At 50.4% G+C, this 27,384-nt stretch overlaps 1 protein-coding gene across 1 annotated transcript in view; it reads left to right on the top strand.

The window, feature by feature from the left end:
- The window catches only part of ELFN1 (extracellular leucine rich repeat and fibronectin type III domain containing 1), a 101,580-nt gene that overhangs the window by 51,818 nt on the left and 22,378 nt on the right, over window positions 1–27,384 (top strand). Inside the window, exon 3 of the mRNA XM_039732648.1 lies at window positions 4,564–4,698. The gene's annotated coding sequence lies outside the window, so the exon portion shown is untranslated. The remainder of the gene's footprint in view (window positions 1–4,563; window positions 4,699–27,384) is intronic.

The following is a 27,384-nucleotide window of genomic DNA, read 5'->3' as shown; positions in this document are numbered from 1 at the left end:
AGAGGAAAGAGGAGGGCTGAGATCCAGTGGAAAATTCAGGGCTTGGTGCTGCTTCTGGCAGGAGGAGGGATGGTGCTGGCAGCTTCCAGAGGGATGCAGGCAGTCCCTGCTCCTGAGGGAGGCTGGAGGCTGACACAGCTCTCCTTGCTGATGAACAGACATCACGGCACAGAACTCTCCAAAGTCTCCTCTCTGCCAAAAATTTGAGCAGCAGTGGAGCTCAGCACCCACCCTTCCAGCTGCCCCAGGGCTCCCATGCTGGTTCAGCTCTGCAAACCTGTGGGATGAGGATGTGGAGCAGGGGAACAGGGGCAACCCCACAGCCTTGGGGCTCCATCAGCACTGGCAGTGTGGGGCTCCTCAACTGAGCACACACAGGTGGGCTCTGGGGAGGATGCACTGTCTTTTGTAAAGATTTCCCCAAGATATCAATTAGACACTGAAATCAAAACAGTTTCTGCATGAACAACTACCAAAGAGTTCCCTGCAGCCTCTCAGCAGCTGGGATCCTCCTGTTCCTACCCCCAGCTGCCAGAGTTTGTATCAGAATAGCACTGAAGGGCCCCGTGCCCCAGCATGGAGGAGCTCCATTGAGCAGGGGAAGATATCAAACACTGTGGCTGTGTCAGTGCTGCTGGAGCGTGGAGCTGTAAATCATCTCTTCTCATGAAAAAAAATGGGTTTCTGGGTAGGGGATGGAGGAAAAAATGACATTGCCCATGAGTTAGTTTCAGATTGAATTAAACCATTGTTTGACCATAGATCTATATCTTTTATATATATGTATTTATATATATTTTGCTGTGGAGAGTCTGGACGATTCCAATTTGGGGTCACAGTGCAGTGATTTTTTTTCCTCCTTTTTTTTTTCATCTTTTTTTTTTTTCTTTTTTAGTTCAACCAATGAACCAAAAAATTGGTTATTTTCACAGCTTTTCCATTATTACCCCCAGGGCAGGTAAAAGCAAAGTTTTTAGAGACAGTGAAAAAAATTCTGTTTGGGGACTGGCACAGTGAGGAGACAGAGAAAGCTGTGCGCTGACAGCTTTGCAACAGTGTGTGAACATCATCCTGATGTTTGTTGCATTCCCTGGTCCCATGTGGGGAATGGGAGCTGCCACCTGCACCCCTTTCCTGTGGCCCTTTGCCCATGAAAGGCCAGGGCTCCTGAGCTGAAGATCAGCAAATTAGTCTTCTTCTCCCCCACTGCAGAATGCTATCCATCTAAATATTTCCTTTAATTTAGAGCCATGTAGAGTTTGAAAAGCCCTTCAAGTTCACTTGGGCTGATGAATTGGTAATTGAGTGTACCTGGATGTCAGTGCTGGCTCTGCCTCTCTCTGCATTTGTATCAGTCCGTGTTTGTTTTCTCCAGCTGTAAATCACTCAGAACTTGGAGAGGCTTTTATCAAATCCTGCTAGGAGCCAGTTGTTCTCCCTTGCACAAACACATTGCTAATGCCACATGGAACCCACTGGCTTTGCTGTTCATTTAAAAACAATGAGGATGGTATTAAATGGGAAGAAAAAATCCTTAGCAACAAGGGAGAAGGAGGAGGAAAAGAATTGCTCCTGTCTCTCTGGAGTTTGCTCCTTTGGTCTAATGTCTGTCCCATTGATCTCCTAATATGCTCTGCTTTGAGAGCCTGAGTTATTGCTCCACTGTCCCTTATCCCCCCGGGTGTTGCAGCACACTTTGTTCTCAGCTTCTTCAGCCACCAGCAGGTCAGCTGCCAGCCTTGGTCCAGCCTCACCAGTGCTCCCACCTCCTGGGCTGCTCACCTGTGCCCCTTTCTCACGGTTAAGCAGGTGGTTTTAAGGGTTTAAGGGGGTCAGGCTCATCTCTTAAGGTCTCCAGGGTCTCCAGTGTGTCCCTGGTGAATAGCTCTCCAGTGGCTTTGGAATACCTGGCTCTCTCCATCAGTTACAGAGGGACCACAGCTGGCTCCCTTCCCACACTGCCCATATTCATGGCTCAGTAAATGTGCTCCAGCAGTGACAGATTTGGCAAAAGGGAATTTCAAACAAGAGGGGTAACAGTCCTGATTCACATTCCTTGGAGCTGCTGTGATCCCTCACCCAATGGAAGCACTGGAGGAACAGCACCACGTGTCTGGCATAACCCATCCACACAGCCTGTGCTTGACTGCAGATTTTTCAATGAACTGTTACGTTGCTATTTGCTCAATGGAAAAAACCAGCAAGTTATATCCATTGACAAAGAAACGTGAGGACTTTGCAATCCGTGTGTGAATGTTTTGTGAGCACAAAATGAGGTGAAGTTTGCCAAACGATTATTCATTAGGAATTGCTCATTCAGCTCTAATTGCTTGGGTCTAACTGTTCTTAGAAGGACTGTGTGACAACTTTGCAATGTGCAGTTAAGGTCAGAAGAGTGTTGGTAAAATTACTTCACATTAAGTCAAGCTTTTCTTTGGGTGCAACAGGGCTGCTCCCCCTGAGCTTAGAAAGAGCAGTAAATGATGCTGGCTGTGCAGCCCAGTTAGCTAATGGAGGGTGAGTGGTGCCTTATTGACTCCCACTTTCTCTGTGGAAGGAGTAATTAAATTCACCTGCAGAATCCCCATCTTCTCATGCGTGGCAGCGTGCAACTTCCCTGCATCTCAGCTAACTAGATTAGAGATTACTCATGCTGATGAGAAAGCACCAGCTAGACAGGGTCTGGCTTGGCTTTCAGATCCCAGCTGTTATTTGCAGGACTTATGCTTAGGAAGAGCATCACTTTCTTTTGTTTTGCTTCTAACCTGACAAAGTTTGTCTGGAAACCCAGAGGAACAAGCACCAGGGAGCCCCACTGTCTGTCTTCCAGCAGCATTTTCTGAAATGGAACAGTACTTTAAAGTCTAGCCAGCTCAGCCTTTCACTTCACAGAATATGTGCCTGTCTCTAAAATACCAGGTTATTTTTCCTTACCCCCATAATATTCCCATCCCACATTCACTCTCCTGGAAATCACCAATCCAACGTTCACTTACCTGCATTCAAACACCTGTCATTGTTCTTGTGCTACTGCTCTTCTCCTTCCAATTTAGAGATTATATTTCATAACTGACCTCCAACTACCTATTGCCTCCCCATGACACTTCACCCTTGTCTGCCTGATTGATTAGTCTATTATGCTCTCCACTCTTTCTGATGACTTACAGATTGCCCAGTATCTGTCACAGGCTTCCTTTTGTTCTCTAATATTCTTGGAGTTTTGGAACACCCTCCGGCTGCCATTCTCTCTCCATATTCCCTGGCCACCACCTGCCTCTCTTATGAATGTCTAGTTTGGAAAAATGACAAGAAATCTTTTGCAAAATAAACCCCTACCTGCTGTGAGTTCACACATAATGCTGGTAAAACACACTTCTAAGACACTGTCATTTTCAATGGGGCTCTTTATTTTCTTTGCACAATTTGGAGGTATAAAATTGTCACTGGATCAGGCTGTGATCAGTGACATGGCTTGGAAGGCAGCTTTCCCCAGGAAATTTCCTCACCTGCATAAGTCAATGAAGCAGTGACAGGGAGGGAGCAATGTTGTGTTTAATGATGTGGGGGGTAGGAGGGTTCTGCGTCTGCTGGGGGAGAGGTCTGGGACGTGTCCCAGATCCATCCATCTCCCTGTGCTTGCCAGAGGTTGTCCAGCTCTCTGATATTGTTCCAGGCTTGTCCCAGCTCTGTCCATCACTCTGACATTTAATTAACTGCCCCATTCTCCTGGATCTTGCACCGGATTTGTGTTGTCTTTCTGAAATACCTCTTAGGTCATGTCTGAATATTACTAACAGGAGGAGTAACAAAATGGTTGTCACCGATATTGCTATTATTGTTACTGTGTAGATGATAATAAAACAAGACACTGGATATCACAAAGATGAGTATTGTTACCCTCAGTGTCACTTCTTCTTGCTGTACTGGTTGTTTGGCATCTCAGAGCAGGAGCTGACAGCAGTGGGAAGCAGAGAGAGCCCTGGCCAGCCAGGCATCCAAAAATAATAGAAAAACAGTGAAGGTGTGGGAACTGACCACTGAGAGCAATAAAATCACACTTAAGATATCAAAATACATTTATGAGGCCGATCTTCAGGTGTAACAAGGATTATTAAACTTATCAAAACCTGCACATGCTGGGTGGCTGGTGCTGGTGGGGGCAGTGGCTCCTCACTCCTCCAGGAGCTCTGCATTGATGTTTTGCCATCTGCCCTGGGCATGCCCAGAGCTCTCTTTTCCTGCATCTTTTTCCATCCCTGTCTGGCATTTGTCCCATTCTTTTTGCTTCAGTCCCAGGTTCCCTTCCAGCATTTCTCACAGTCCCAAATCCATTGGCAAGTGGATTTCTTTTCCCTTTTAGTTACTCTGTTGAGCAGCTACTCTCATTTGGACCTCCCTGTGGTCTTCTTCCCCTTCACCTCTGGTCCCTGTGTCTCTGTGTTCGATCCATGGCTTAAGCAGCTCTTCTGTCCCTGGGATGGCTTGGTATTAATCAAGCCATCAATCAATCTTTTATCCTCTTTGTTGAAACTCCCTCTTATGCTTTCTCTTTTATCCTTGCAGTTTGAACACTGGGCTTGCTGACCACCTCGTGGGACCCCGAATGCCGTGCCCAGTGTGCCTCCCAGCCCCTGAGGACAACAACTAGGAGACATTCAGGACCGTGGCTGGGACCAGCAGTGACACACAGGCTCAGAGGTGAGGGTGGCATCTCTGGAGCGAGAGGAGTAGCTGCCTGTGGGGGAGAGGCAGCAGGGATGGAGCAGGTTTTGCTGGAGGGGGCTGAGTGCTGGGATGGTGAAAAGGAGCCTGGTGGCACTCATTCCCAGCAGGAGAGAGAGTGATGCAGACACAACAGTGAGCCAGGGTTGTGTTCCTCACACTGCTGATCTTAGGGGGTTCCTGGTGGGGCTCTTCTCCCAGTGCTGACCTTCCTGGGGAATCCCTGAGCGCCTGAGCTGCTGCACTCCTGAAAGCGTGGCAGCAGTGAGACTTACTGTGGTTGCTTATTTAATTTTTATTTTTTTAAAGATCAAATTCACATTCTTCTCCTGAGATTTAGGGAATAAAGAAAAAGCACATTATTTCTCCCCTGCAGATGAGAAGTGCAGTGTGTGCCTCCAACCCAGCTTCTACAAAATTGTGTTTTACAAAGCAGAAAAAGAATATTGGGTTCATGTTGGAGCTGTAGCTCACTTTTCTAAGACCAGATTTTGCCCCATGTTCCCTGTTTAAATGACTAGCTCTGCCGGGCACCTTGAAATTTTCTCTCTTCCTCATATCCACCTTGACATTATGAAAAGGGTTTTCATCAATCCATTGAAAGGAGGAGATAACTTTTGTATAAAAGTGCACGGTTGACAGGGTTGAGTTTTTTGGGTAGTGTGTAATTTTTTTTTTACACTGTTATTATTTAAAAGATGCTTTCTAAGAGGACAAAAGGGAATAGCTTAATGGAAACAAATTTCTGTAGCAAAATGTGCAGCTGGATAAAAAAAATATTATTTCTGTTATTGCTTGGTTAGACAGGTGAATTTCGAATTTGAGTACAAAAGGTGCTAAAAAGTGTGCCTTAACTTCTCTTCAGTGTGCTGTTGAGATTGAAAAGAATAATTTTTGGAGAAAAACTTTTCTCTGAGCCTCTATTTCCAGCATTGTCAAATCTTTAGCAGCGGCCTTTTCCCACAGCTATTATCATGTTTTCACCTTTTCTTCTTCCACCTCATTTGTCCTTTTTTGAAGAAAATGTAGTGCTGGTGAAAGGCAAGCAGGTCTGTGGGCTGGCACTGATCTGCAAGGGAGGGACAGCAGAGCTGGAGGCACACGGGCATGTCTGGAAGCCAGACCAGACCAGGGATGCAGTCCCAGGGAAAGATGGACAGCCTGGCCTGGGGGAAGTCATTTTGAAAGCATCTACAAGCCTACAGCCCTTAAGACCACCTTTCCAAAATGACTTTTAACCAATTAGGAACCTAAGCATCAATGAAGATAAGCAGAGCTTAGGTGCTCAGGTCCCTTGGGGCAGACACAAATATCTCAGCAATGCAGACAGATAGACAGTTTGCCTGTCCAGATGGATCCAGACCCAGAGCCAGGCAATGAATTACAAATATAAGTGCCAAAACAGCAGGCTTGGGACACACAGGATAAAAGACAGTTGTGTTATTTGAGCTGATAAGCTCTGCATCTCTTCTGGAAGATGCTGGCATCAAAGGCTCCTGCAGGGATTTCACAATGGAGTGTTACACCATCCAGCACTCAGTTACCTAAGATGTAAAATGGGCCTTGCAGAGAAAGCTTCATGCCTGCCACAAAGGAGCAGAATTAGAGTTTGTTTCGAGAACTATTAGGCTGAATAATTTGGGATTGATCTCCGTGGACATTGTGAGATATTGCTCCCAACAGAGCAACGATTGCCATTAGTGTCTCAGCTCTCTCCCTTCTTCCTCCTTTTCTCCCCAGCCTTTGCAAGGGCTGGGTCAAATGCTTCCCAGGCAGCATGAACAATATTTCCTCCTTTTCTGGTAATCATTGTCCCTTCTATTCATTCCTCAGAAGCCTTTTCACAAGCAAGAGGTATTTTCAAGGGTTGTAAGCATTCATCTCAATGAACATTTTTATGCCTATTCTCCTTGGAAGAGCTGGAGAACTAGTTTACTTTATTGGACAAAATGAAAGGAGCTTATGGAGGTAGCCTTGTGCAGGAGGTCAGGCAGCTAGAGAGGAGAGACCTCTGAGACTGCTATGGAATTTCTTGCAGGAGCTTAAAAGTAGCTTTTGCTGTTTGGATTGGTGCTGTTCTTCCTTGCATAGTGCTGGCCCTGTTTTCAACATTAAGTGCTGAGATCTTCTGCATGGTCCCATCACTGGTCCAGCCACGAGGGCTTAGGAGCAGTGTCAACTGTAAGTACCTTGGATTGGCAAGCCTGGAGGTAGCCAGGCTCACAGCACTGGGCTGCTCTGCCAGGGAGGAGGTGCCCAGGGGGCTCTGGTGAAGGTGCCCACCATGGGAAGCCCCAGCCAGCCCATCCCAGGCCACACCCCACTGTGCAAACCCTTCTCCAAGCAGCTTCATGCAGATGACTGAAACCCGTCTCCTGGGCAATTCACTTCATTCATCAATTAAATTGTTTGCTGTGAACGCTTTGGCCCCATCCAGCTCCAGGATTTCAGCCTTGTAATTTTGCTGGCAGAGGACAGCAGTGCCATGTCCGTGAAATCTGCCTGCCAACTGCTTCCCCTGCTAAGCATTTTCTAGGCTAACGATCCCAAAAACCTTGCCAGCAGCCCCAGCTCTGTCCCTTCCAGGGCAAGCCACTCATTTAAACGTGAGCACATCTAAATGACTCCATCTGCTAAGTGACGTTGGTAAAGAAAAGATTATAGCAGGAGGCAGTGCAGTGTCCTCGGGTTGTAACCCTGTTATAAAATGGGCTGGGAGAACAAGGGGGCTGTGAGGAGCTGAGGCCCAAAACCACCTGGGTGACTGTCAGCTTGATTTATTTTCTTGCTCATTAGATAAATTAGAAAACTGGCAAAAGAAACCATCTCCCGCTCTCAGCTGCTTGGTAACCTGCCACGTGGCACGAGATGCCAGCTGCAGGGAGATGCAACTCCTTCCCACCCCTGTGGCCCCTCTCCCAGGGACACAGGATGGGACTTGGGTCTGCTAGTGCCACACATCCCAATTGTCCTGCACCCTCAACCACCTCACTGACCCATCTGGCCGATTGTTGGCAATCACTAGAGTTGCACTTTTCCCTAATTCCGTTGGTTTTTGAATAGCAGCTATTTTCTAGGTGAAAACAGCAGCACCAAATATTGCTTTTGAACACTGGCTTTGACCTCAGAACTCTTTGTTACCCGCATTTCACAAATCAGACAAACTAAAGCAAAATAACCTGGTTTGTGTCTGTATCATCAGGCAGGCAGGACCTGCTGCCCTTCAGAGATGCTGTTCAACACTTTGATCTTGTGGCTTGTGACCAGTCTGCCTTCAGCAGCTTTCCTCCTTGCTTATGAACCAGACTAATTTTTATCTGTCAGAAAGATGAAGCGTAATGGTCAGACTTGATTTAAATCCCTGGGTAAAAGTCACTGTCTAGGAGGTCAGACTCCATTTACAGCACCTTCTAACCTAAAAACTCACTGAAATATTCAGCCTACATAACCAAATGTTAAATGTGGACCATTTGAGCCATCCTCAGTACCTTTAGCTGTGTCTGATGCACTCCCATAGTGCGAAATGAGGCCAATGTTATACACATTGTATTTACACATGAGGAAAAGCTTCCAGACAGGATGAGCTATTAAGAGACTGCAATGCATTTCCCAGCCAAGGTGGAGGAATCCCTGCTGCAAACATGCTGAAACCAGGGGAGAACCAGGGCAGGACTGCCTGGGAAGGAGACCTGGGGGTTGCCAGCACTGCTGTGCCAGTGCAAGGAGGTTGGGGGGCAACACCTGCCCTGTGAAGGATGGTTGGAGCAGATTTCCTCTGCTGTTGGTGCCCCTTCTTCTGCACAGGATCCTTGTCACCCTGTCCCCGGCCAGCACAGGGACACACGTGTCCCGTGGCTCAGCCCCCTGCCAGGTGTGTGCCCATGTGTGCAGACGCTGCTGGGAGGGTGGAGAGAAGGGGCTAATTCCTTCCTGTCATATGCAAGGAATCGGCTTACGGCCCGGAGCTCCGATTACTCTTATCTGAGCCTGCATGATGCTGGCCACATCCTGAAATTACCCGGATTTTTTCAAAATCCAGGGGATGGCTTGGACTCACCCGACCGACGTGAGCAAACACGAGTCCTGCTTTCAACCCCAGCAGGTTTGGGGGCTCAGTCAGTGCAGAAGATGGGGCATGTGGTTTGAACCTCCAAATGCACCTGGTGGGAAGCGCCTGGGTGAGATGCCCAATCCACCTGAAATACCTGATGGAGCAACACCAACAGCCCCTTCCCAGCTTCTGTGCAGAGCTGATTGCTCAGGCAGACTCACCTGCTGGGATCCTGGCAGATAACATGCCTCTGAAATGGCCAGCCAAGGAGAGATGCTGTCAAGCAAAGCATGGAGTGAAATGTTTGGCTGCTGGGATTAAGCTGCGAGTCCCACCTGTCTGCTGTGTGACATGTGGCACTGCACCCTCCATCCACCACCGCTCCCCATTCCCCATCACTGCCTGCCAAGCCCACCCTGCTTGGAAATTCGAGTGGGGAAATCAAAGCCCTTCTCCACCCACTCCTGCTGTGCCTCTCAGCCACTGACATTAACACTGAACTGGCTGACATTAGCTTTGAATGGATTTTAATAACCCCCCTGCGAGCCTGAATTACCCACACAGCGTGAGGGCCACTGTGAGTGTGGAGATCTGGTGATGAGCAGGGCATTAGGGGCCAGACCAGCTCCCCAGGCTGGGCACACTGGGCCAGACCTGCTCCCCAGGCTGGGCACACTGGGCCAGACCTGCTCCCCAGGCTGGGCACACTGGGCCAGACCAGCTCCCCAGGCTGGGCACACTGGGCCAGACCCACTCCAGGAGCTGCAGTGGCTTCTGCCAGTGGCAGCTGCTGGTGTGGAACCCTGGCTGGCCCCTGGAGAGCTGCTGCTCTGGCACCTGCTGCCCACAAATGTCCTGGCACCAGCAGCTCTGCAAGGGGCTGATGAGCTTCCCAGCACTGTCTGCTGTCATCCCCCGTCCCACTGGGGATACTGGTCCAGGTGTCTGCCTCCATGGGATGTTCTTCCCTCTGGGGTAAGGTCTGGCTGCTGCAGGGGGGTGAGAACCCCCAGTGGCATCAGTGAGAGCATCCCCAGCCCCTACCAGTGCATGGCATAAAACAGCAGCCTTGGTTTAGCTGCCTCTGTGCATGGGATGCTAAATGAGATCATGCCTGGCCCAGCTGGGAGTCGGGACTAGTGTATGAAAATCTAGCAAGAAGATTAAAAGGTGTCCCCAGGCAGAAGAGGGTATTTATCCCTTTCTGTGTGGCTGAGATGCACATGGCGTGGGAGGCACAGGGACAGTGACCTCCCCTGGGCAGCTGCACGTGGGCAGGGCTGTGTCCCCACGGGGACTGCTCTTGGGGACAAGACAACTGACCAGAAAACTCCTTCTGAGACACAGGTGGGCACATCCAATGTCCCCTCCTGCACCAGGAAAGGGTTTGCTGCCCTGCATCTTCATTGCCAGCCCTGCAGCTCCTCTGCACATTGAAACCCCTCATTTTCTATTTCTTTTACAAGAGAGAAAGCTAAAAGAGATGGTCAGGTGGTTCTCACTTCTTCTGGAGTGTGCAGGGCCTGGAAATATGCTCTGAAGTTACTTTTCCTCAATTAAAGCTCACAAGATCTGGGCAAGGGATGCAGCCTTCTTGGCCAGTGACAAAGTCACATCACCGTTTGGGTGGAGAGTGATGATTTCCAGCTGCCATTGAAACCCACAGATATTTACAGTATGGAAACAGGAACATCCACAGGGATATGGACAGGAGATCCCAGCTGGGGTGGGTCAGCAGCTTCTCCAAGTCAGGCTCTACAGGGGCTGTGAAATCATCAAGGACTTGCAAGAGCTGAGTAGTGATAACAACCCCTGCAAAAAAAGTCCATGATAATGATTGAGTTATATTTAAGAGGCTCCTTCATACTAAGTAAATGCAAACAGTTTACTCAGAAAATATTTCCCACTAAGATATTTTCCACATAAAATGCTAACAGATTGAGATTATGACTCTAATGATTATTTTTATTGCTGGTTTACATTTAAATGGCATATATTTCCCCCTACTGTTCTCTCTTTGGGTTAAATCAATAAAACCTATTAAGAAGGTTCTTCCTCTAAGATTCCACCCTCTCTTCTTTCTGTCTCATCTCCACTGGTGCCCTTTTTATCCACCCACCACCAGAGATTTTTTGGAGCTGCCTCCACGATATTGGTGCCAAGGATTTGAACATCCCCTTTGACAGAGTGGAGTGAATCCGGTCTTTGCTGAGATGAGGAACTACAGAGGAATTCCAGTGCTGCTCCTTTTCCTCCTCCTGGGCTGCATTGCAAGGAGATGAAGTTGGAGCCTCTTCTAACATAGAAGCTGTATCTGTCTGTACTCCTGTACCTCCTCAGCTAGGGATGCTCTTGTGCTCCTTCAAGCACTGCCAAGGAGGTGCTGGATTTCTGTTTGGAGAGGAATTATCCTGGTATATACGCAGCGAAAACCATTAAGATGCTGACCTTTAAATTGGGCTTCTTCCTGCTCATGTAGGGAGGAGGTGGGTTGAGTGCCCAAATCTTATTCATTTTAATGACAAATCCCTCACAGAGAGGCTTTGAAATGCTCAGCATTAATGCAATTCGCCTCCCTCTGCTGCAGCTTGCCTTTGCTGTGCAGGGGATGCCTCTGCTTCCCTCTCACAGTGACAGACCCTATAGATTTGCTCCATAACCACCATGCCCAGGTACCATTGTGTATGGATTGTGAGCTTAAGGCAGTGCTAACACAGGGATCTCCATGCTCCTTAATCAGTATCACTGACCTTTCTTTCCTTCATTACTCTCAGCATCACATTCCCCCCCACCCCAGCTTAATTTGCATAGGTCTCATGTTATCCATGTTTTTGCTTTGTGCCTGTTATCCCATTACCCTGGATAATCAAAGTTGGCTGTAATGGAAACAGCAGAAACAATTTGCTTACCCTTCTATTACAAGATATTCCCTCTACTAAGCCTGAGAGTACCTGCAGTTCTGTGGTAATGCTAATTAACTGTGCATACATATAGAAAGTAAAGCAAAGGGCACCAGGATCCTTTGGGATGGTGGGGATTAAAGAAAGATGAGATATTATTCTCCTCTTTCCCTGTGCTTCACTGTCCCTACCCTCAATGGAAATTGCTTTGCACTTGCAGAATAAAATGTAATACATGGTGGAGGAGTCACTGACTCTGCAGAGGGATGGAGTTAGAAGGAGCAGAGTTCTCTCTGCTAGAAAACCCACAATGGAAACAGTGATTCTCCCTGATGTCTTGCTTCTTGTCTGTTCCCAGAGTGGGGTCTTTTCCCCATGCAGGTCCCCCTGCCTTGGAGCCCAGTGCTGATTTCCTGGGGGCCACAGCTATCCCCCAGAGCAGAGCTCCAGCAAAATATGGGTGGAAAACCTCCTGCCCAGCCTCAAGGGTTGGTTGGAATAGTGTCTGTAAATGAATGCCTGTGGCAGAGCAGGGTACCTGCTGTTGGAAGTGGCTGTTGTGTCCATCAGGATGCTCAGGTATCCTTCACTCTTCTGGGTGGCTGAGGCAGCAGCAGCTCCAGAGCAGGTGAAAGGCCTGGGGAGAATAAGAAAGATGGTAATGAAAAAAGAAAGATCACTGGGAGAGAGGAGACTGTCCCAGCCACCCCTCTTCATTTTGCACTGCACAGTGCCTCAGGTGAAGGCACGTGGGGCAATCTCCCACCATTGGTGTGCAGCACCCTCTGAAAGTCCCACATGAGGCTGTCCTGCATGTCAGCTAAACCAAGAGTGACTGACACTGCCAGGAATGTGTGCAGGGCTGCTGAGCTCTCCGTGCAGGAGAAATCCCACTCAAGTCCACCCACCAGCTCCTTGCTGATTTCCCCAGCTCCTCTGCCAGCAGCAGGGACAGACCACCTCACTGCACCCCATGGAGCATCTCGGGCTGGCCCTGACACACTGGGCCCCTGGTATGGACCCTGTGCTCCAGGAGGGTGGTTAGACAACCCTTACACTACTCCTGCCCCTGAAATTGCGAGGGAGATGTTATTTGTGCTCTGATAACCACAGAACCTTTGATGCAATACTCATGTTTGGGATTTTACCACATCTCTCATACTCCAGGTCTGTCAAGGAGCTTTATGCAGCCGTGACTCAGAGAGAGGCTGTAGATACAGCCAGCAGCTGTCATGTGGAGGGCTTTAATAATGTATATGCAGCCATATATGCATGACCTACGAGCTCAGGACCCTCCCTCCCTGAATGAAATAAAAGATCCCTGCACCATGCCCTGGCTCTGGCCAGGCCAGAGGGCTGGGATTACACAGGCATCACACACATCTGTCCGAGGAAAATGGGCAATAAAAGGGCTGATAGGGCTGAAAATGGGCAATAAAAGGGCTGAGTCTTGGTGCTGCATGTCTGTCCCATTCTTCTTGAGCAATGTAATAACTCCTTCCCTGTCACTGAAACCTTCAGTGCTTGCTGCTCACCATCAGCCTGTGGGTGCTTTTAGGACTGTGGGTACAGCAGTGCCTTGCTCTGCTCACAAACCTGGTGGTGTTTGTGAGTCCCAAGTTAGTCCCAAAGGCCAGCACAGCCATCTGAGACATTTTGGTTCTGATCAGGCAGCACAAGCTCTAAGTGGAAGAATGGGTTTAAAAATGAAAATATGAGTTTGACTCGTAGAACGGATGCTTGGGATTGGAGAAGGAACTGTTTATCACTGTGATCAGTTGGGAATTTCTTGTTGATTTTACATAGCTGAGTCAAAGGTAAACCTCCTATTGACTTCCCCGAGTGACTCTATAATGATTTGACCCTTAAAATAAAAGGTTTGCAGTTACCAACTCCAGCATAGCTGCCCTGGTGGAGTTCAAGCAGCACATGGAAACAGCCAGCAGCTTTCAACAGCAATTGCACTCAGCACTGTTCTGTCTCCTCAACTCCTGACATCATTTGGGGGAAAAAAAAGGCAAAGTTTCAATTCACAGGTTTTGTTTCACTGCAGTTCAAAGGATACAAGAGCCTGGTTTTTAATTGGCACTGAGTTCTCCCAGCTGGTACCCAGGGCAGTCCTGGGACTGACACCCAGCCAGGCAGGAGAGGCAGCAGCCAAGGAGGGGAGGCTGTTTGAAGTGCTGGGTGCCTGCCACCCGTCTGCAGGGACTCAGAACCCTCCTTGCTAGATCTGGGGGCAGAGGAGCATTGCTTCATTTCTGATCATTAATGCATTGGTCTCCTCTGTTTTCTTCTCACTGATCTTCTCTGTGCACAGGCCAGGGAGAGCCACATACTGAGTGGTTTGTTCTGGAGATCACAGTGCAGAGATAATGAAGCTGTTGGTGTTTCCTCACAGGGCAGCTCAGCCTGGTCCCAGGTCTGTGCCCAGCCCAGGGCAGGAGCCTTGCCCTGCAAGAGTGGGCTGCATGTCCCTGCAGAGAGAAGCAGGAGCATCCCAGGCTGTGCACACCCTCACTTAGCCCCAGCAGCTTGGCCTTGGCATTCAGCAGCACTGCCCTGCAGGGCTGTGGGGTGCAGGAGCTGCTGGGATGGAGCAGCCAGGAATGGAGGGGCTGGCTTTGTTAGGGAAGCCCTGGGTCCCTCAGAGAGTCACAAACCCTCTGACAGGGCTCACGGAGTGTCTGTGGCACTGTGCAGTGACACCTGCAGTGCAGACTTACTTCAATCACAGCTGGGGTGGGGAGCAGTGCCCTGCTTCAAGAGGCACTGTGATCTTCCACCCCAACGGGACTTGAAAATCCCTTGTTGACTGAGATCTAACCAAAGCATCTTTCCAGGCCTTTTTCTCCTCTCTCCAGGAGTAGGAAGGCTCTGTGCTTCTACAGGCAGTGCAGCTCCCTTTGGTGATTTCCTTAATGCTTAGAATGGGGTCCCCCCTGCTTGTCTCTGCAGGTTCAGCATCACTCCCACCTTTCTGGCTGCCTGCTTTTCTTGACCTCACCTCTCCTTGGCGAGCTGGCTCATGGCTTTGCATCCTGCAGACATCTTCACCCCTCTGTCTTGTCTGCTCCTTTGTGGTTTGACCTCAGGAAAGCACCATTACAGGTGCCCTGTGCTCTCTGCTCCATGCTCATTCCTGCTTTGCCCCAGGTGCCTTTATCATTTCCACCAGCACAGTCTCAGTAAATCCTGTGCAAGACAAAAACCTCTGCAAAGCTTTGTCACTCCACCTGGCCCACGCCAAGCTGGAGCTGTCAGTCCCAAAAGCTCAGTGGGGTGGATATACTTATTGCTAGAAAGCTTTATATTTACCATGGCCTTTCTGACATTACAGTAAATGCATTTCAAGCCCAAGAAGTATAAAAATAAACGGCAAGAAAATCAAGACAGCTAATTAGCCAAAGGTTACTGCTGGGCTCTGTGACTGTCAGCCTTTTTGAAGTTCTCCTTTACACAGGCAGATGTGTGTGCAATGCTGCTGCTCCTTTGAATAAATGTCTTGGTTTTCAGAATGGCTTCATATCTGGATGTGACTGAACACATGTGAAGGCTGTCACAGCGAGCCTGGGCAGGATAATCAGAATCCTTTAACCCTGCACTTCTCCAGTACTGAAGAGCCCCTCATCTTGGGGAGTGGCTGATCAGTGCTGTGCTGCCTCCCAGCCCCTTGTGAGTGGGGTGAGCTGGGAGGTGAGGAGAGGCAAGAGAGCTGCCTGTCTGCACAGACATCCCTCTATCCTGCTCCTCCCCCTGTGTGTCCCTGCCCTCTGCACTGTGGTCACAGGCTGCTGAGGGTTGCACTGCTCATCCAGGGTTTGGATGGTGCCATTGGGGTGCAGCTCTGTGGGGATGAGGAGCCTGGGAAGTGCTGGGGCACATCCCCCAGCATATCATGGTCCCACCCCACATGTCCATCATTCCTCAGTGCCCAGTATTCTCCTGAGGATGAGCACCTTGTGTGGAGCTGCAGGTACACCAGATGGGACAAGAGGAAGGGGAAGGGGGTCCTGGCTGAGCTGAAAGCTGAGGGAGGGATGGAGTGCCACACCAGAGGAAAGAGGCTGAGCTGGTCATGACAGAGGTCCTGGTGGACTTGGGTACTGTGTCCAGAGGAGTGCTTTGCTCATATTTGGGCAGGGGAGCCCTGGAGCAGTGATGGAGTTTGAGCCATGTCCCTTCAGCCAGACATCCCCTGGCCACAAGCTGTGTGAGCTTTCTCTCCCAGTGCTCTGAACTGCCTCACCCAGGGATCAGTGAGAGTTTGGGCACAGTGACTACAGGAACCACCAGCATCACCTGTGCTGTCCTCTCACTTCTCTCAGGTTTTCCTCCTTCCCTAGTTCTGCTTTCCTTGGGCTCCGTTTCCCCTAGGAAAATCCTTTTTGCAGCTCCCTCTTCCCTCTCTGGCAGTTTCTGCTCCTGCTCACAGCTCGTGCCATGTCATGTGTTTGCTCAGCATTGCTCCTCCTGGAACGTTCATTTGCTGCTCATTTCCTCACAGACTTTACACCACGAGTTGAGGCTTTATGTGCATGTGTGTGTGTGATTCAATTAAACAAAACACAATAAAATCAAGGAAAACAGAGGGAGACACAGACAGACAGCAACTCCCTGCTCTCTGAGGGCTAAGCTTGTCTGCCTGTGAGCTCAGCCCCAGCATGGCTTTCTGATGTTGCCACATGGATTTGCTTGTAGCAGCTCCCTGGATCTCATGTTGGGGTTTCCATCCCTCTGCCGGGACCCTGGCACAGCAGCTGCTGCTTCTCTGCTCTCAGAAGTTGGGACTGCTTCATCACATGAGGTGAACCTTGCAGGAGCAAGTGTTCCTTTTGAATAAACCCAGAAATGCTGGGCATCTCTTAATATTCAGCCTCCTCCATCTCTCCTTTCCCTCTCTACAGCTCAGTCCCAGCATCCCTCAAGATCCTCCAAGCCAGCAACTTCCCTACCCCCCAGTCCTGCTCCAGCCCTCTGGGGTGGCAGATTCCCCCTGTGCTGGTACCAAGCTCTCTGCCATATCACACCTTTCCCTTGCAGTGCAGCCTGAAAAGCAGCAGCTGTGCTGTGCAGGGCTTTGCCTGCCTGGTGAGCTTCCCTCCCACTGCTCTGTGCCCCTCTCTGCCATGCCCTTCCCTGCTCACCTCCTTCCTGCCTTGTTTTCTTTCCCCTTTTCCCCTCCAATCCACTCATACTGTGACTGGATGCTTTCTTGGCTTCTTTTGCTCCCAGGCTTCTCCCTGGCAGGTTTCTCACCTCTCCACATGCTACATGGCCGTGGGTGTCTCTCTCTCTCCTGGAGAGGCTGTTCCTGCTCAGCCTCCTGAGCCTGTTCCTGCTCCCCCAGCCCTGGCTGGCTCCCTGGCTCTGCAGATTTACTCTGTGAATCCAGCCTCTGCCCCCGGCTGTGCCGCTGGGCTGCGAAGGTGACGCCTGAAGTGGGTCAGTGCAGGTGGCAGGAGGTGGTCCCAGGGAGGGCAGAGACAGAGCAGACATGAGAGGCTAACCCTGCCAGATTACAGGGTGGGTGGGAGAGGAGCAGATGCTCTTACAAAGTGAAGATTTCTGGGGTTTTTAAAATGCACATAAAATGTGATTAACAAAATCCTGGCACTCAATGCCCTCAACTTAGGAAAAAGCACTGACAGCAGCAGGGACCCCCCCTCTTTTCCTGATAGCAGCCCCCACCACACAGAGCCCTCCTGGGGATGTGAAAGGTCTCACTGTGCCATTTTCCCTGGGTTTAACACCCCTCTGAAGTCCTGGGAGGGGCCTGGTGCTGCTGAAAGGGAAAGATCCCAAGGAGGTCATCCCTGATCAGTGCTTTAGGGCTTGTGCTCATCCAACAGGATAACTGCATCTTGCCCAGACACCCAGCAGCCACCCTCAGGTGGGCTCTAGAAGCAGAGAGATGCTCCATGCTTTGAGCCTCTGCCCTCTGTCCCCTCCATGTAACCTCAGAGCTCCTCCTAGCCCCAAAGGACAATCTTGATCCAGTGCTTCATGGAGCAGCAGGAAGAGGTGCCACTCCCCGTGCTGGTGGCTGTGAGGTGACACTGGCTCCTGTCTCTGGTGACTGCATGCCCAGCAGGGGCAGGGTGGATGTGATGGCACGTCTCACTGCAGCTTCGGCTCCTGGCTTCCACAGGCTGAGTCTGTCCCATCACTTGGACTGTGTGGACATTCTTGCTGAGCAAAGTCAAAGGATGAGGGCAACATTCCTGATGTGCAAGAGAAGGGAAGGAGCTGACTTGTGGAACAGAGAACCAAGGGATTGTCCACCTTCCTCCTAAATTTGACCAACACCTCCACATGGGGACCTGTGGTCCCCATCTATTGTCCTCATGGACCACACGTGTCCACAGGAATAATTTTTAGCTGACAGCAGTACTGCAGCATTCCCTGTGCATGCAGCCAATGCACCTGGAGCCATTCCCAGATGTCTCTCCTCATTAATGCCCCCTTAGCAATTTTCTGAGGACCAGCATCCATCTCCAGCATTAAAAACAGTTCCTTCCTCTTGATTTAGGGATATTAATCCATGCCATCAGGCAAGAGGCATGACATGTCTACATAATATATTCATTATTAAATTGTTCCTTTCCTTTCTCCTCCACCTTCCAAGGCTGCACCTTTCTTATTTCTCTGGAAAATTTGAATGCTGAATGCTGCACTCAGAGACAACTTGCAACATGGAGCAGTCAGCATCACTTGGTAGATCAGCCCCACAAGTCTGTGCTTCATCCCCAGTGGCCACAGCCAGGCTCCAGCAGAGAGAAGACCCACACAGCCCCATCCCCAGGGTATGGCTGCCCCAGAGCTCTGCTCAGGGTAGCTGCTGCTGTGGCCAGGGCTGTGGCACACTCTCAGTCCCACATCACTTGTGCTGATCATTGCACAGGACAGGCCAACTGCATGAGCCTGCTGGCAGCTGTGCCTGAAACAGTGCCCAGGCAGGGCTCCAGCGAGGGAGAGCTTCTTCTGCAGTCATCCAGAAGCTGGCTCCAGATCAGTGGTGGCTGATACTGTCCAGCCCTCTGATTCAGGGGCCAAAACCCAGATGAAAGAGTGTTACCTCCACCAGCTCCAGCCCTCCACCTGCTCGAGCCATGCTCCTGGCTCTGGGTTGGCAGCCACCTTGGCAGCTTGTTGATGACTTCTGTGGTACCTCAGTGTTCCCAAAGTACAGGACAGATGAGATTTAGCAGCCAGCTTCTAGTGATCTCACTGTATTATGGCCTGGGAAGTGAGGAAAGGAAGATCTCAGGACCTTGGCGTGGGGCTGCTTTAATTTTCCTTTCCTATGCTGTGTGAGAACTCAGCCTGCCCTGCACCCTCAGGACAGCCCTGAGGCCTGGCAGCAATGCCCTTCATCCCACTGAGATGCACCCTGCTCCCCATGGCAGCTTCTGCAGGCCCATCTCCCTGCCCTGGTCACCTGTTCTGGTAAAGAAGGGGAGAAGAGGCAGATCTGGGGATCCCATCCCTGCACCTCCCTCAGTGCACTCATTGCCCACGCTCTGACCTTGCTCTCAGCAGTGTCACAGCTGTGGTGGTTATCTCTGTGATCCCCCTGGACAATCCAAACCCAAGAATCCCTGCAGCTCACACACCTGCCTGCCCTGGACCATTCCTTCACCTCTCAGCAGCGCCTTCCCAGGGACAGCAGCTGTGCTGTGCTGGGGGGCTCTGGGCACACCATGCCCTTTAAAAGCTGTGGAAATGCAGCCTTGCCTGAGTGGCTGTGCCTCTTGGAACACAGCCTGTCCCACGCCTGCCCCTCACCTCCACCCACGTTTCTCCAGGCCTCCCTGCCATAAAAGTGCAGTTAGAGGAAAAGAGTAGAGCTAAAATAACTGATGGCATCTCTCTTTGCAGCCTGGCAAAGCTGCTCCAAATGCCCTTCCTCCCTCTTGCCCACAGCTGAAAGCATTGCCCCCACTTTGCCCTGCCCACGTGTCTCTGCTGGGGCTCTGCTCCCAGGGACCTCCGTGAGGGGAAGCAGCAAGGCATTAGCAACTTAGGGAGCTCAAGAGCAGCTTAAAAATACTTGTGTTCTTTTGGTAAGTATGAATTTGTCCCAGTGGTAATAAGGCTAGTTTTGTTCAGCAGGCTCTTAGCAGTGATTATTGCTGTTTTTCAATTTAAAAACCAGACGGTCTATTTATAATGCATAGTATGTGGACTGAGATTTTTTTTTTTATTCTCTTTAACCAAGCCTTTAAAACGTGCTGTCATTTCCACTACTACAATCCAAGGAAGCAGAGGGGCATCTGTCACCTGCAGACCCTGTGGGTGGAATGATAAGTAAAATATAGTTAACAGAGCAAGGCTGCAGTGAGCTTTGAGGAACTGGTGAAAGGTGCCAGGAGGGAAAGGTCTGGGGATGCACCTGGGAGGTGTTTTTGGTGGGCTTGGAGGGGGTCTAGATACAGATGCTGAGTATTTGGACTATCTACACACTGCTGCCCACATTTCTCTCTTGTCCAGGTCAGGGGGTGCTCAGTGCTCACATCAGCACCATCCCAGCAGAGACCAGGGGAAAAGCCAAGCTCCAGGCTGGGCCTGGCACTGGGCCCAAGATGGCAAAGACCCCTGAAAACAGCCACTGCCCACGGGTGCTGGGGTGACACTGAGCAGGATGGTGGTCCAGGGTGCATGGAGGGGTCCAGCAGAGAACTGCTGTGGGCTCTGGCCTGGCTGACAAGTCCTGCAGGCGTTATATTGACATCTCTACCTGCTCTGGGCATTGGCCCAGTGCTGGGCTGGCATGGCCCCTGCCAGGCTCACAGATTGCCAGCCCCGTGTGCTGCTCAGCTGCAGGGATTGCTTGGATGTGCCAGTGCCAGGCATTGGGAGACCTGGAACACTGAGCACAGAAACGCTGTAAGGCAGTTCTGTTGTGGCAGCGTTGAAGGTGTTTGCTGAATGCTCCCACACAGGATGTGGGGGCTGCTTTGGCTCCTCTGTGCCTTGCTCTCCATGCACAGTCCAGCACCATGGGACAGCAGGACATTTCACACTTGCATGAGAATGACTGAGGCCCTCTTGGCCACCTGCAGCTCACCTGTTGACCCAAGAAGCTTCTTGAGGAAGACTTTGCTGCAGACAGGTGTTCTGAAGGTCGGGTTACCTTATGTTTGCAGCCAGGCTGGAGGCTACACTCTGCTGCCTCTGCCTTGCTGAGGCTTCTGTTTGTTCCCTTTCTTACTGCAGCTTATCTGACAGTGTTCCTCTCTCCATTTCCCCACACAGCCCCTTTTACTGCCACCATTTAGTTATTTTCTTAATTAAATATAGATTATGGCTCTGGGAATAAGGGATTATTACTTATTCATAAGCTACTTAGATTTTAAAGCGTGTGCAGGGTAGAGCTTATCACACGTCTGTGTCTGCATCATTTCCATGGCAAGAGCCAAGGTGAGCTCCTGTGGCTGCCAGGGCTCACCCAAACCTTGCTCCTCTTCTCTCCTCACGACCTCTGCCCCCAGAGGAGCTCTGCTATCTCCTCCTTGCTATCCTTTTTCCAGTCGAGGCTTGCCAGCCTTCTCCCAAGGAAACCATTCCCACTGCCCTCTCCCAAGCTGTTCCAGCCCCTCCATCACGCCTCTGCCTTGCCCCCTCCCCAGGGCTGTTGGCAGCTCTCTCCCAAAGCTTCCCCAGCCTCCCGCTGTGCCAGCAGCTGTTTCACCTGCCCTCCACAGCAGAACGGGGACTTGGCAGGAAGCAGCTCTGCAGGAGGTGCTTTTCTGCAAAGTTTTCTAGGAGATTCCTCCCAGTATGCGGGTAATTGTTGGCTGAACTGCAGCCCTCCTGAGGGGCAGGAGGAGGAGGGGGCAGAGGAAGGGCTGTTGGCAAGCTGGTGGGAAAAGTAGAGGAAGGAGAGTGTGGTGGGAAGGTGGATACTGCTCTATATCCATAATGTTTGTCCAGAGCCTTGTGCTCCTGCAGTGTGCCCAAACAGAAGGGTTGGGAGCTGCTCCTTCCACCCCAGGACAAGCAGCAGCTTCCCAAGACTCTTTCTCTGCCTTAAAGAGTGGAGCATTCCAATCTCTGGGTAATAATAATAATAATAATAATAATAATAATAATAATAATAATAGCAAGAATAAAACCATCTGACCTGGTTTGTGCACACCAGGGGTGGACTCCTGTCTCCACCTCACTCCAGTGTTTCTGTCCCCAAATAGTGCCATTAATGCCTGGTGCTGCAGGGCTTTTCCCAGCCTGCTGGCGAGCCCTCAGGTGGGACCAGGGCAGCTCATCACAGGCTGACCTGAAAGGAAAGAGGCACCATTAAATCCCAGTGCTCATCTCCCTCCATGCCCAGCTCCAGGGCTGTCCCCAGGGCTGCAGCAGGGCCCCAGCCTCTCTCAGCAGGTATCCCTGCTTTCACCCTTGGGGACCCATTAGCATTCCCATCTTGCTCCTCCTCTTGCTTCTGCTCCCTGCCTGGCTGAGATGGCAGCGTGGGGCTGTTCTGTGTGAGCCAGCCTGTCACTGCCACCTGCCACTGTCCCCATGCCTCCCATGTGGTTCTTTCTGACTATTTTCAGGATAATGCAAAGCTCTGGCTTGATAGCCCTGAGGTCTAAAGACCTTTTGTCAACAGAGCAGATATAAGACAAGCTGCTGCCAGATTCCTCTGAGCAAAATGATCTTGATAAATTGGAGAAATGGCCTGAAATCAATACACTGAAATTCAATAAAGTCGAGTGCAAAGTGTTGCACTTAGGAAGGCAATATCAAAATCACAGATATAAGATGGGGAAGCACTGGTAAGCCAGCAGGAGAGTGGCTCAAGCAATGGAGTAGCCCTCAAAGTGAGCAGCAGACAATAACCTGGTGCTTGAGAAAGGGAGAGCAAAGGCACATCTTGCCCACAGATGTATTAATAGTTTCAGATAGAAGGCAGAAAGGTAATTTATTTGGCTCTATTTAGTGCTGGTGATGCATCAGCTCGAGACATATAACTCCAGGCTTTGGCATCACAACTCTAAGAAAGATTCAGACAAATTGAGTGAGTTCACAGAGTTTTGAAAACATGCTCCAGGGAAGATGGACTGAGAGAGCTGGTTTGTGCTCCATGACTGAGACAACTGGAGGTAGGATGTGTAACATTCATCAGGGTGGAAAAAGGCAGTTATAAAAATGATGCTGATCAATTGGTCAAGGGTTGGACAAGCTGCAATGGGCTTAAACTGCAGCCAAGAGTCTTGGGTTAGATGCTGAGGAAAAGCTTCTTAAGGACAAGGGTGACTGAGAGCCTGTGCAGGCTGTAGAGGGGTGTGTGGGAGTCCTGTCCCCAGGAGAGCTTCAACACCCAACTGAGGCAGCATCTGCATGGAGGTCACCTCCATAGCAGGGATGAAGTTTCACCCCAAGCAGGATTAGCTGTGCCCTTTGGATTACCAGGCTGAGACAAGCAATTTGCTTTCTCTTGTCTCATGTCCTGTTAGCAGCCATACCAGGGGCAGGTAGATATATCTACAAACAAATGACATTTATCCTCTTCTCAGTTTGCCTTGCACCTTGCACAAACTCATTGGAGCGCCAATGAAAGAAACCAGAGACTGAGATGGACAAGCCACGTGTCACTAAGGATGCTTTGCTGTCTGGGCCGACCCCACTGATTTGGTGTTTGGTAATTTGGTGGCTAGCTGCCACCTGCCTCCAGATCAATCCCGCTCAGTTGCATTTTCTGATCATAATTAATGTTTGCTGTGTAATTACATTGATTTTTAATGTGCTCTGGGAGATGAGGGGAATTCTTAGGCCGAGCAAGTGAGGGAGGAGGGGAGTGATGGTGATCCTGTGCTGAAGAGGGGAGCAGTGGGGGAGCTCCCAGCATGTGCAAGGGAAATCTGCTCAAAAAGCTCATGTTACACAGGGGTGTTGCCAAGCTGCAGTGACAAGGAGCAGGAAATGTTTGCACTGCTGCTCCTTTACTCCCTGCCCAAACTGCTCAGCTGGCCCCTGCTTTCTACCTGCCAGCCTGGTTGTCTGCTGCCCTGGCAGCCCTGCTGCCATTACTGAGCTCAGCAGGGAACAGGGTTTTATTTATTTACCAAGTCACAGTGGGAAGAGGGATTTTAGGGCAGCCTGAGCTTCCCAGAGCTGTGAGCAGTGGATAAAACCTCCTCTAGCTTTGTACAGGGAGGCTCCTGCAAGGAAGAAACCTCAGCCTGTGCACAGCTGGAGCCGTGTCCCTGCTGCTCCTCGCTCACTCGTGCTACCAAGCAGCTTTGTCATGAGCATGTAGAAATGTAAGAGGCACCTGTAAGCCTCCCAGGCTGCTCTGTGCTTCCTGAACAGCCAAACTGTTACAGCCAGCACCTGCACAGCAAGCCCTGGGAGATGCTGTAAGGAGGCAGCTTTCGGTAGGCAGCACTCAAGGCTGTCAAAATCATGAGGATTTGGGTGGCAACATCAGCAGTGAGCTTCAGGATCCTTCTGCTCGTGATAAAAACTGCCTGGGCAGTGCTGCTAACAATGAAGGAGAAGGATTGCTGGGCCTTCATCCATCTGGGGGTGTCTGCTGCCTTCTGGGTTCACTGTCCACAGCTGGCAAGGCCAGGGCTGCAGCAGCTCCTCGTGCCACAGCACGGGTGGTGACATTTCCCAGCCACATCTGGGATGCTGCGAGTGTGCAAATGTTTGTCAGAGCAGGAACGAGCAGGGCAGGTCCCCACAGCAGCTGTGCAAATGGCAGGAGGGCAGTTTGTATTCCTGCTGCCAGCAGCCCCCCCGGGCTCAGCAGGTCTCACCATAACACCAGAGCTGGGTTGGCAGCCCAGCTCTCCCCCTGGGTGCCAGCAGCATTTGTTCAGGTGAACCTTTGCAAACTCACCCCTTGCTCATGCCAAGCTTTCCCCTTTTAAAAGGGATATCTTTCATATTTTTTCCTCAGCACCTTGTTTTCCATCACATGTTTCTTACACACCATCCAAGGATCGTTCTGAGCAGTTCAGAGGAGGCCACACAGCACTGACTCAGCATTGCCCAGATGAGAATGCTGTGACAATCACTGCTGAAAATCAGCCTTGTCACACACAGGTGTTAGGAAGCAGCCACAGATGTTACACAATTTTTTCAATTAAAACCCCATAAATTTAAAAAAAAAAAAATTAGGCAGGTGCTGTGTTGAGCAGAGACAAAGAAACACAAATTGTCAGTGGCACTGTGCTGGGCCCACTTGCCACTGTGGGCAAAGAAAGCTTAGCTGGTCACACAGTGCAGTGGCCAAACACCTGTGGGGACTTTGTGTCACAGAGGTGGTGCCAGGAATATTTGATTTCTCCACTGGCAAAGGCCATCCATCCCTACTCTCCCCTCTCCTCCTGGCTGGAGCTGGGGAGAGGCAGGACCAGTCCTGGAGCTGCAGCTATTGGTGATCACTCCTAGCATTGAGTGGATATTGCAGGAATTGGGAATTAGCCCTTTAAGTAGGCTGAGAGCCCATTGGTACAACAAAGGTTGTGTCTTTGGGGTTTGAGAGCCGTGGTGAATGGAGGTGGCTCTCCCTTTTGTGTTGTGTGCGTGCCCTAAATGCAATTATTTGGCTCCTACCATGTCTGATATTATTATTTTCTTGCTATCTTTGGTACTTTTATGGCCCCATCACCATAGTAACTGAGCATCTCAAAACCCTGTGAGGAGGGAATAATATTATTCCCCTTGTAGAGTTGAAGGAAGAGAACAACAACAAGGCTCAGAGCTGGAGGCACAGGAGGACTTGAGTCCCTCCATGGCCAGGGACTTTGGTGTCATATTCCTGCTCCTTCCAGTTTTAAGCAGTCACACTAAGTTTTCCCAGTCAGCCCCAGGCCACATTTCCATCCCACTTCTCTTCCTCCCTCCTTGAGTTAGTCCAGTACCAGCCTCCCACCTGGAGCTGCTCCCTCCTGCTGCCCCCTTGCCCTGGGCACCACCAGCTGATGGGCAGTGCCCATCAAGGCAGGGGAAGTGTTGGTTTGCTCTGCTGAAGACCTTTCCTTTGCCCAGACCATCTCCTGCTCAAACCCATCTTTAAATATTGAATGAAAACCAGAGTAACATTGGAGCCAGACGTGTCAGATTTTCTTCATCCCTGGCCTATCCCAGACTAATTTCCACTATGTGGGTTTAGCTGTTTTTCTTGAGAGACAGCTGACAGAGAGTCAGAAAGAGGGATTTGAAACCAAGTCCTCAGCAGCACAAACTAAAGATCCAACAGGTAAGGGCAGGCCATATGGTGGCCAAAAGACTGACCTGGATTTCCACCTACTTGCTGTTTTTCTCTTCCCTGGGCACCTTCTCCCAGTGTGATGAGACTGCTCCCTCCCTGGCTTCCTCTGCCACCAGTTCATGGCTTGTGGTGCTGCCATCACACTCCCCAATGTGTCATCTCTTTGCTGCCTTCCCTCAGGTTGTTCTGGAATAAAACAATCTCTCCTTCCCCCCACCCTTTTGTGCAATATATCATTTTTTAATTTAAAAAATGTCTTGTGGAAGTGAAACGGGCTATTAAATGTTTTGGTCCATAATTAACATCAAACCCTTGACTTAAAATCTTTATGGATTGAGTGATCTTCATTAGCTGTTGCAGGGATAACACTGCATAACTTCTGGTGGCCCAGGGGCTTCAAATCACCCATATTCCCCTGCAAAGGGGAAAAAAAATCCTAGAGAGTTCTCACCAGGGACTCTGTTCCATTCCAAGATTGTGACCCAGCTTGGGCGAGCAGACCACCCCCTGCCCCAGCAATTCCCCGAGGAAGGATATCAGAATATCCCGGGGAAGGATATCAGAAGGGACAGCAGGAGTCCCCCCCTTTGCCCAGGGGAAGGCAGGATGTGATCCTGGGTGCTGCAGGGAAGTTATCAGTTATGTCCCTGCAGAGATCACTGCCTGGCAAGCCCAGCAGATAACACCGCGCGCTCCCCGGGCTCGTCACAGCTGTGGTGAACCCCATCGTGGTGACAGGCGGCTTGGGGGGGCTCTGCCAGCAGACAGGAGTGGGCATGACTTACTGGGGACTTGCAGCACGTTTGTCACCCTCCTCCCAGCTCCCCGGGGAAGGGTGTCAGCTGGCAGGCTGCCTTGTGGCGGGTTGGAGACAGCGCTGTCACCGAGGAGGGGACAGCAGGGTCCCGTGTGTTGTGCCTGCAGCACAAGCTCAGCAGGCACATTTCATGTGCTGGAGGGGTCTCCAAATCACTGCCAGGACAAGCTGGTCCTCACCCCCAGCCCAGGTGTTGGGTGCTCAGCTTCAGCAGGGCGTTGATCATTGCTGCTGATGCATGGCCCGGGCACACGCTCGCTGCCTTCTCCAGAGGACTTGGGGGTTCACTTCTGAATCCCCTGATGATTTTCAGTGTTTTCTGTAATAAATTAATAGCGTTTCATAGCTTGGATCACCATCCAGCATTGGCTCTCAGCAGAAGAGACACATCTGTTGGGGCTACTGGCAAATTTCAAGCATATTTCCACCCACACTCTAAAGGTGGAAATAACATTGGCGTTGAAGAACTGGTCTTTGATCCTGGCGGATTTTATGGACGACCAGCTCTTGTTTGAGCTGATGAATGCAGCTGCCACCTTGCCAATTTATGGTATTATTCTTTCTGGGCACCTCCGCTGGCACATTCATTGTGGTCATTGGACACTAAGTGACAACTTCCATATTCTTGGCTTTCTGAATGAAGCTGGAGTTAGGAGATACTGGT

Source organism: Passer montanus, unplaced genomic scaffold (genome assembly GCF_014805655.1).
Source record: "Passer montanus isolate IOZ18808 unplaced genomic scaffold, ASM1480565v1 scaffold8, whole genome shotgun sequence".
Classification (NCBI taxonomy): Eukaryota; Metazoa; Chordata; class Aves; order Passeriformes; family Passeridae; genus Passer; species Passer montanus.
The sequence above is the reverse complement of the archived record's forward strand: the minus strand, read 5'-3'. Positions and strand labels throughout refer to the sequence as shown.